At 37.1% G+C, this 8,327-nt stretch overlaps 1 pseudogene; it reads left to right on the top strand.

Moving 5' to 3' along the window:
* Nucleotides 1-6,018: 6,018 nt before the first annotated feature.
* Nucleotides 6,019-7,919, top strand: LOC137839262 (disease resistance protein At4g27190-like; annotated as a pseudogene).
* The last annotated feature ends 408 nt before the right edge of the window (nucleotides 7,920-8,327 follow it).

The following is an 8,327-nucleotide window of genomic DNA, read 5'->3' as shown; positions in this document are numbered from 1 at the left end:
CTCCTTTCGTGACCTGTTTGCACCCTATTAACCTCCACTGCTACATGCCTCTTACTGAAATAGATGAACATGATTGTGCCTTCAATCAGAAAAGAAGTTCCAATGATACAACACATCTTTTTTCCGCTTAATTTCTTCCACGCCTTATACAACTTTCCATACGCACCATAATGACACATTTGTTCCAAGCTACAGGGCTTGTTCAGGGATACCAAGAAAGCCATCTATTGTCAGTCCTTCTCCTATTCAGAAACACTTTCTCCCAAACTCACACAGAACAACCTATCTTTTTAGAAACCATGGATTACATGGCTCCACCCCACTGGTTACATCCTTGAACACACATAATCTAGATGTCTTTGAAGAGGCATATACATTTGCTTGCTTGGTAAAGACAAGACCAAAAAGGGAAATAGTTTCTCATCCACAACATTCGAAGGTGCAAATGAGATTTCGACACAGGAACCAGAGACATTCACACTTACACTTCCATGGCGGCATTTCCTTTCATAAAGGAGCAGACAAAGCAAGATTTCTAGCTATGTAAGCCTTGACATCTTGATTATGCAGCTAACTGGAGTTATGCAACAGAGATTTGTTGTCACAGGTTCAGTATAAGCCTCAAACACGTTGTAAACTATATTGCCCAAAAAAATTCATTACCGAGAGCTCCTTGAGAGATTGCCAAGAAAAATAGGGTGATACAGAACCCAACATAAACTGTGGCGCAACATAAGCCACCACACCTTTTTTAGCCCAGGGAGTTCTTTAGTTAAGGGAGAACAAACAGTTCAATGAGTATAAAACCCAACCCGAGTAGGAAAAGCTAAAATTGGATATTTTCCTCTTCAACCAAGACCAAGCTTGTAGTTGAGCTAGGCTAAAGATTTATTCAACCTCCACCCTTCCCGTTAGATACCAACGACCATACCTGATAAGCGATTACGCACTCCATGAAAAGATGTTTGGTCGACTCTTCTAGCTAATTAGAAAGGGGACACAATAGAGAAGGGGGACTGACTTCTCTTCTGCTAAGGTTCACCCTTGTCGGTAACTTGCCTTTGAGGATTCTCCAAGCTAAGGATAAGGCGTTGGTTAGGACTTTGATATCCCATAAGGTTTCCATGGTTATACAAGGGTCATGATGTGTGGAAGATTGTAAAACATCATAAGAGGATTTCGCAGAGAACTGACCATCCTCCTAAGCTGCCTATACAACTTTATCGTGAGAATCTTTTTTAGGCTTGATATTGTTCAGTTCTAACGATAAAAGAGAATGTTGTTTTAGCTCCCATACGAAAAAGATTCCTTCTCCACACCAAATTCCAACACCAACCCAAGTCTGACGAGTTGCTCATCTGTTTAACTAGTTTACCCTTGTCTTCATTTGTCTTCATACGAAAAAGATTCCTTCTCCACACCAAATTCCAACACCAACCCAAGTCTGACGAGTTGCTCATCTGTTTAACTAGTTTACCCTTGTCTTCATAAATGAGATATAACTTTGGGTACTTCTGTTTCAACGTGTAGTCCCCTAGCCATTTATCTTTCCATAAGAGAGCTTTATCTCTTGACCCCAGCTTCCACATTACCTATTTATAAAACCAACTACCTTCTTTACCTTCTTCGTAAAGGTTGCACAAGTCCCTCCACCACTAGGATTGTGCTATGCTCGACGATCTTCTCCTAAAAATACCGTTTTTTGAATATTTGGACACGACCACTTCTCTCCACCCCCATAGAACCATCGACTTTCAGCTTCCACATCCATTTGACTAGGAGCACCTTGTTGAAGTTCTAATATCTTTAATCCCTAGGCCTCCCTCTAACTTTGGTTTACAAATGTTTTCCCATTTTACCCATGCAATCTTTCATTTCTCACTTCCCCAACCCCACAAGAAATTCCTTTGCATACTTGTTAGCTCTTTGCATACCAACGTTGGGGCTTTGAAAATGGACAGTACAGGGGTACAACTGTGAACACTGACTTGATCAAGCATACTCTATCTACAAAGGTTAAGTTCTTTCCTTTCCATTTAGATAATTTCTTCTTCACTTTGTCAAGAAATTCTTTCCAAAACTCCCTCTTTCTAGGGTTGCCTCCAACTTGAAGCCCAAGGTACTTAAAGGGCACAAACATTTGTGTACAGTTTAACACATCAGTGAAAACTAGCAATTGTTGGCTTTCTACGCCTACAACTCCAATCCCAGACTTATGGAAGTTCACTTTTAGCCCCGAAGCAAGCTCGGAACATCTAAGGATAGTCTTGACCACCATAATATCTTTGTGACTAGCTTGACATACCATTAGGGTGTCATATGCAAATTGAAGCAAGGATACTTCAACTTGATTAGCCCCAATAGCCAACCCTTGTAGCCTATTAAGGGAAATTGCTGTTCTTACAAAACCAGTCAGGCCTTCTACTACCACCAAGAAAAGGAAAGGTGTTATGGATCACCTTGTCTAAGCCCTCTAGTAAGAAGGAATTCCCTAGTAGGGCTTTCGTTTATCATAATAGACGTCGAAGAAGATTCCATACATCATCTAATCCAATTTATCCACTTTTCGCCAAACCACAATCTTTGTAGCATGTAAAACATAAACTCTCACCTTACTGAGTTGTATGCCTTTTCATAATCAACCTTAATAATCAAGCGTGACTTATCTCCCCTCTTGTGCTCATCCACTACTTCATTTGCCACTACGATACTTTCCAAAAGTCTCATTTCACTCAAAAAAGCTAATTGAGATTTGTCTATGATTCTAGAGAGAACATTTTTCATTCAGTTAGCAAGGACCTTCGATGTTATCTTATACAAAGCACCCACCCACAAGAGAGATTGGCATGTATTGATCCAGGTTTGAGGGGTCGTTTGTTTTAGGAACTAAAGCAGAATGGTGTAGAAAGAAGACTATTTAGAGGGGAAACAAGCAATAAGGGTACAGTGAAATTTGTGTCGCTGGCCAACCTCTTAGTTGTGGAACGTAGACCAAGGTTCTCTCGTGGGAGTTCAAATGAGCCCTTAACAGATTCTACCATCTCAAATTGCAATAGGCTCTTTTGAAATAGGAAGAAATTGTCAAATTCTCTGAGAATGTGGGAATTGGGAAGGGAATTAGGTACAACGTTTGAAGGTGAGAAGGAAGACCAAATCTAGCTCTTTCTCACAAAGAAGCGTGTAATAGAGGGGGAGGCATCCTGACCATGTGGAAGAAATCAGGGTTCTCATATGAAAGTCACATTATTGGTGATGGTTTCATTCTGGTGTATGGTGAGGTAGTAAAAGCTTGTTCTAGAATTGTCGTCATGTCTACTCGTTGTGTGTTTGGGAGGAGAAAATTTAGCTCTAGAATGATATCTCTGGCTTGAGACAAGCCTTCTGCAATACGTGGTGTGTTATAGGAGACTTCAATGTTGTGAGATCCTCTCACGAGAGGAAATGAGTTAATAACTTTCAGAGGCAGAGCAAAGACATGGAAGGTTAGTATAAAGTTCACATGGTATAGGCCAAATGGTTTGGCTAAGAGCATATTAGATAGGACACTGATATCATTGGAATGGCTAGCAATATGGCCAAACTGTAAACAATACATCCAGACCAGGCAGGTCTCAGATCACTGTGCGATCATTGTCAAATGTAATCCTAAGGATTGGGGCCCGAGACCTTTCAAATTCATGGACGCGTAGCTAACGACACAGGGGTTTGCAGCAATGGTAAAATCTAAGTGGGAATCCTATACCTCAAACAGAGATGGATTGTCAAGTTGCAAAGAGAAAATAAAAATGTTGAAATTTGATTTGAAAACCTGGAATGTTGAAGTTTTTGGCAACATGCACACCTCTAAGAAAGTCGTGCTTGAACAGATTGGACCAGCTAGATGAAGAAAACAACCTAGGAGAGGAAGATAGAAGGAGGAGGGTGTTTCTCATAAGCCAACTAAAGGATATCAATTGTAAGTTGGATTGAATGTTGAAACAGAAGGCAATGGTAAACTGTTTGAAATTGGGTGATTCTAATACAAGATTTATCATTCAACTATTTTGTTGAGAAGGACGTTGAATCAAAATAAAGGAGTGGAGGCGACAAGTGAATGGAATGAGGAACCAAAAATCGAGAGAAAAGAATCCAGGAGTTTCTCCGAGTCTTGTTTTTTTAAGCCAAAACATTTCAATTGTAGTGTTGGTTGCATGCAAATACTTGAAACAACATCAAAATATGTATTCATAAACTATTTCTCCTTTTCACCGTAAATTATAAAAATAAGTTAATTTACATTACAAATGTTACATTTTAATCTTATTTTATTTTTAATAATAGAGGTAATTTATGCATGCATGTTTGTTTCCATGATAAACATTTGGTGTGATCTCTAAGAGTTAGAGTCTCACCTCAAATTTTTATTGATTGCTAATATTTCTTACTTTTGATGTTTTTGTGTTTCGTGCAACTAGATTTATCAGACAACATATTTTAATCTTATTCATGGATCTAAATGGTGAGTTATAATGTTTGTATTGTTGGGTTCAATAGTGTCAAAGTTCAAGATGAGGGGTGAATTGACCTTTTAAAAGTTTCGCACAGAATCAAATTTTGTCACAGTACTTTAAGGCGTTTATCTCAGTTGAATAATTTTTTATTTTAAGATTGAGTTAGATGATCTGCAGGCAAAGTTCAAATTGATTTTTGCAGAATTAAAACAGTGAGCTACAGCAATTAATCACAACCTTTGAATACAAAGCCAATGCTTGTTTTTAAGATACTTGACAGGTTGTATTAACCTTCACAGAGCATGAATTTCAATGATGTTTCACCACATATAGATTTATGCAGTAGTTCTTTAGAAAATCAAGAACAGTGTATACGTTCCCAGAAAGAACAGATTCAATTACAATTGAATAGATTTATTTCTTGACAGTTTAGTTTATTCAGCAGTTATTGAGTGCAGAGATTAAGAGAGAATGAACACAAAGCAATTATACTGGTTCACTCCAATGAGCTACATCCAGTCTTCACCTAATCCAAGGTGAAATTCACTAAATCACAATTCAAATAATTACAAAACACAACTGTTCTTGAACCCTACAAGAACATGACACACCTTGCTGAAAAACACTATTCCAGCACACACAACTCTTCAAGAAACCCTATCAAGAAGAGTTTACAACCACACTTTACAAGAAATTGAAGTATGAAACGAATACATCTGATAGAGAATGCAGAAATCTGCCTTAGACCAGTAGAACAGATTGCTCACATAGTGACAACACTTCTAACCAAGTCTTAGAACCAACCAAGAACAAGCACACTTTGTGATTTGGAAAATCTTTCAAGAACACATGCTAATCCTCTGAAAATTCTTATTTCTCTGTTGTAAAACTTGTTTTCTCAATTGTATGGTCACACTTTAAACGTAGGACCAACCTCTCCTTTTATAGAAAAACATCTTATAACAGATTTTCAAAAAACAATTAAAGTTGTTATAAAAAGAACAGATTGAAAATAAAATGAACATATTTATTTTCAAAAGCAGTTAGAGAATCTGTTATGTGAAAGAGACTTAGTTAAACACCCTGGTGCAAGGATAAAACGAAAAAAGCCTTTTAAGGTAAACATGGCACCAGACTAAAAAGAATCTATTTATTTACAGATGAACAGATTCATTTTCAAAACGATAACAGAAACTTCTTAACAAGTGAAACACAGTCGTTTTGATGGAATGAAGAATTAGTTAAAATACTTGATGCACAAAACATGATTTTCAAAAACATTTAATCAAGGCATCAGTTTAAGAAAAAAAAAATCTATTCATTTAGAAAAGAACATATTCATTTTTTATGCAGTAAGGATATTTTTGCAAAACATGTGAAATACAGTTCAGAAAACTTGTGCTTGCTCTTCTCACATGGTCAGGGGTTAAGAGGTGAGTTACCTAGCAAAAAGCCTACTCTAAACAACCTCTAAACTATATCTAATACTTTCTTAAAGCAAATGTAAATACAAATAAAATTTACACAAATGGCTTCATCAAACACATGTCTTGAAGGGGCAACAACCAACTTCAACATGTATGGTTATCCTTCCGGATTGGCCACTCAAGGAAGTAAATATATGTATCTTTTAATGAATATCTCTTATTATTTACTTCTATTCTAAATTAATCTTACGATAAATTCCACTATGCCAAAAATTTGAGTTAGCTGCAAAAAAAAGCGAGGTTGGTATGTTGACTTTAAATTTAGTCAACTAAGCCTTCACTATTTAAAAAAAACGTGGGAAAGCATGGGTAAGCGTGGGAAAGCATGAGTTATACCCACGTAAACCTTAAAAATAATAAAAAAAAGGTTGTGTTGGTCAAATAGGTTTTGCTCCGATTTCTTTCTTTCTATGTGTTATATTGGTGGAGGTGTGTGTTGTGTAATTTTATTTTTGAAGGTATAGCCTTAACGATTCCAGAATGATTCTCTAACATTGTGTTCTTGATTTCAGTGGTTTGAGGAAGCTTGAGAAGTTCTATTGTGAGAGCTTGAGGTTAAGACAATTTCGTGGAGTTCCACTTGAGGTAAATCCTTTATAAGATATTTTTTTAGCTTTGACCATGTTAGAAACAACTTAATCCTAGGGTAGAAGAAAGTGTTTCTGGCGATAAGAAAATCTCTTGAGCTATTTTTAGCTTTCACCATGTTAGCATGCTTTAGTTTTCTCACTTTGAGCTACTGCTTGCAGTCCTAAGTGAGTAATGTGACCATTAAATATCAAAATAGAACTTGTAAAATATAGAGTCATAGTTTAAGTGTGAAAGACGAAGTAGCACGAGAACTTGGGTTTTGGAAAATTGATTTGGATGGAGTTGTATTTTGAAAGAAAGCTTTCAAATTTCAAATTTGAGTTGAGAATTAAGATTCTTACTGTAAATAGGCATAAAAGTGGGTACTAGTGACGGATTCACCAGATGTGGGATGGATCCGCAACAAGATTGCTGATGGATTAGGGTTGAAGTTTGATGAGCTGGGGCGACCGAGCCGGTTGCGCTAGAGGATTCGGCAGGAGCATAAAATTCTTGTGGTGATGGATGATATATGGGGGAAGCTTAATTTGACAAAGGTTGGTGTGCCTTTTGGTGAGGACTACAAAGGTTGCAAATATTAGTTACTGATCACATCCAGGAATCTTAACGTGTTGAGTTCTAATTTTGGGGCAAGAAAGTTTTATAGGCTTGAGGTGTTGTCTAAGGATGAAAGTTAGGAGTTATTTGAAAAGAGGGGAGGGGTTGTGGTTAAGGATACTAGTATTCAATTAGTGGCCAAATAGTAGCAAAGAGTTGTGGTGGATTGGTTCTTTTGATAGTCACAATTGTTGAAGAATTGAAGAACAAGGATTTATATGCTTGGAAGGATGCATTGGAGCAGATAACAAGTTTTGAACTTGAAGGGTGCCTTTATTCTCCTTTTCGTTCTGCTATTGAGCTGAGTTATGACCATTTGGAAAGTCATGAACCAAAAACTTTCTTCCTGCTTTTGGGTTCCATGGGAAATGGTTGTCGCACAAGATATTTGTTGGTGTTTGGTTGGTGCCTGGGACTGCACAAACATGTTGAATAAATGGCAGATAGGAGAAACAGGCTTTACAAATTAATAAATAACCCGAGAGCTGCTTGTTTGTTACTTGATGAGGGGGAAAGAGATTCAGTGGTGTCACTTGAGGTGGTTTGACATGTGGCTGCCTCTATTGCATCCAGGGTCAAACCTTTCTATAGGGTGAAGAGAAACAAGGAATTGAAATGGCCCATAATGGATTTCTTTAGAACTTGTCATCATATTTTCCAAGACTGGTGTTATATACGCGAACTTCCTGAGGTGTTAGAATGTCCCAACTTAAAGATACTCCAAATAAATAGTCAAGGTAACTCTTTGAAATAGTCAAGATATTTTTTAGCTATCACCATGTTAGCATGCTTCTGTTTTCTCACTTTGAGCTACTGCTTGCAGTCCTAAGTGAGTAATATGAACATTAAATATCAAAGTAGTACTGGTAAAATATAGAGTCATAGTTTAAATATGAAAGACGAAGTAGCACGAGAACCTGGATTTTGGAAAATTGATTTGGATGGAGTTGTATTTTGAAAGAAAGCTTTCAAATTTCAAATTTCAAATTTGAGTTGAATAATTGTTTATATCGTGGCCACTCCAACATATGACATTAAAGTTTGGCTCACATGCTAACCATTTCAAATGTATTTGAAGTTGTGTTGTCACTTTGAACTTTTTATTTGAACCACTTCAAAAAAAAACTCTTGTTATGCTTACGAGAGTATCGAACCCCTTTTA

The sequence above is a fragment of the Phaseolus vulgaris genome, chromosome 3, assembly GCF_000499845.2.
Source record: "Phaseolus vulgaris cultivar G19833 chromosome 3, P. vulgaris v2.0, whole genome shotgun sequence".
NCBI lineage: Eukaryota > Viridiplantae > Streptophyta > Magnoliopsida > Fabales > Fabaceae > Phaseolus > Phaseolus vulgaris.
This window is presented reverse-complemented; position numbering and strand designations above follow the sequence as displayed.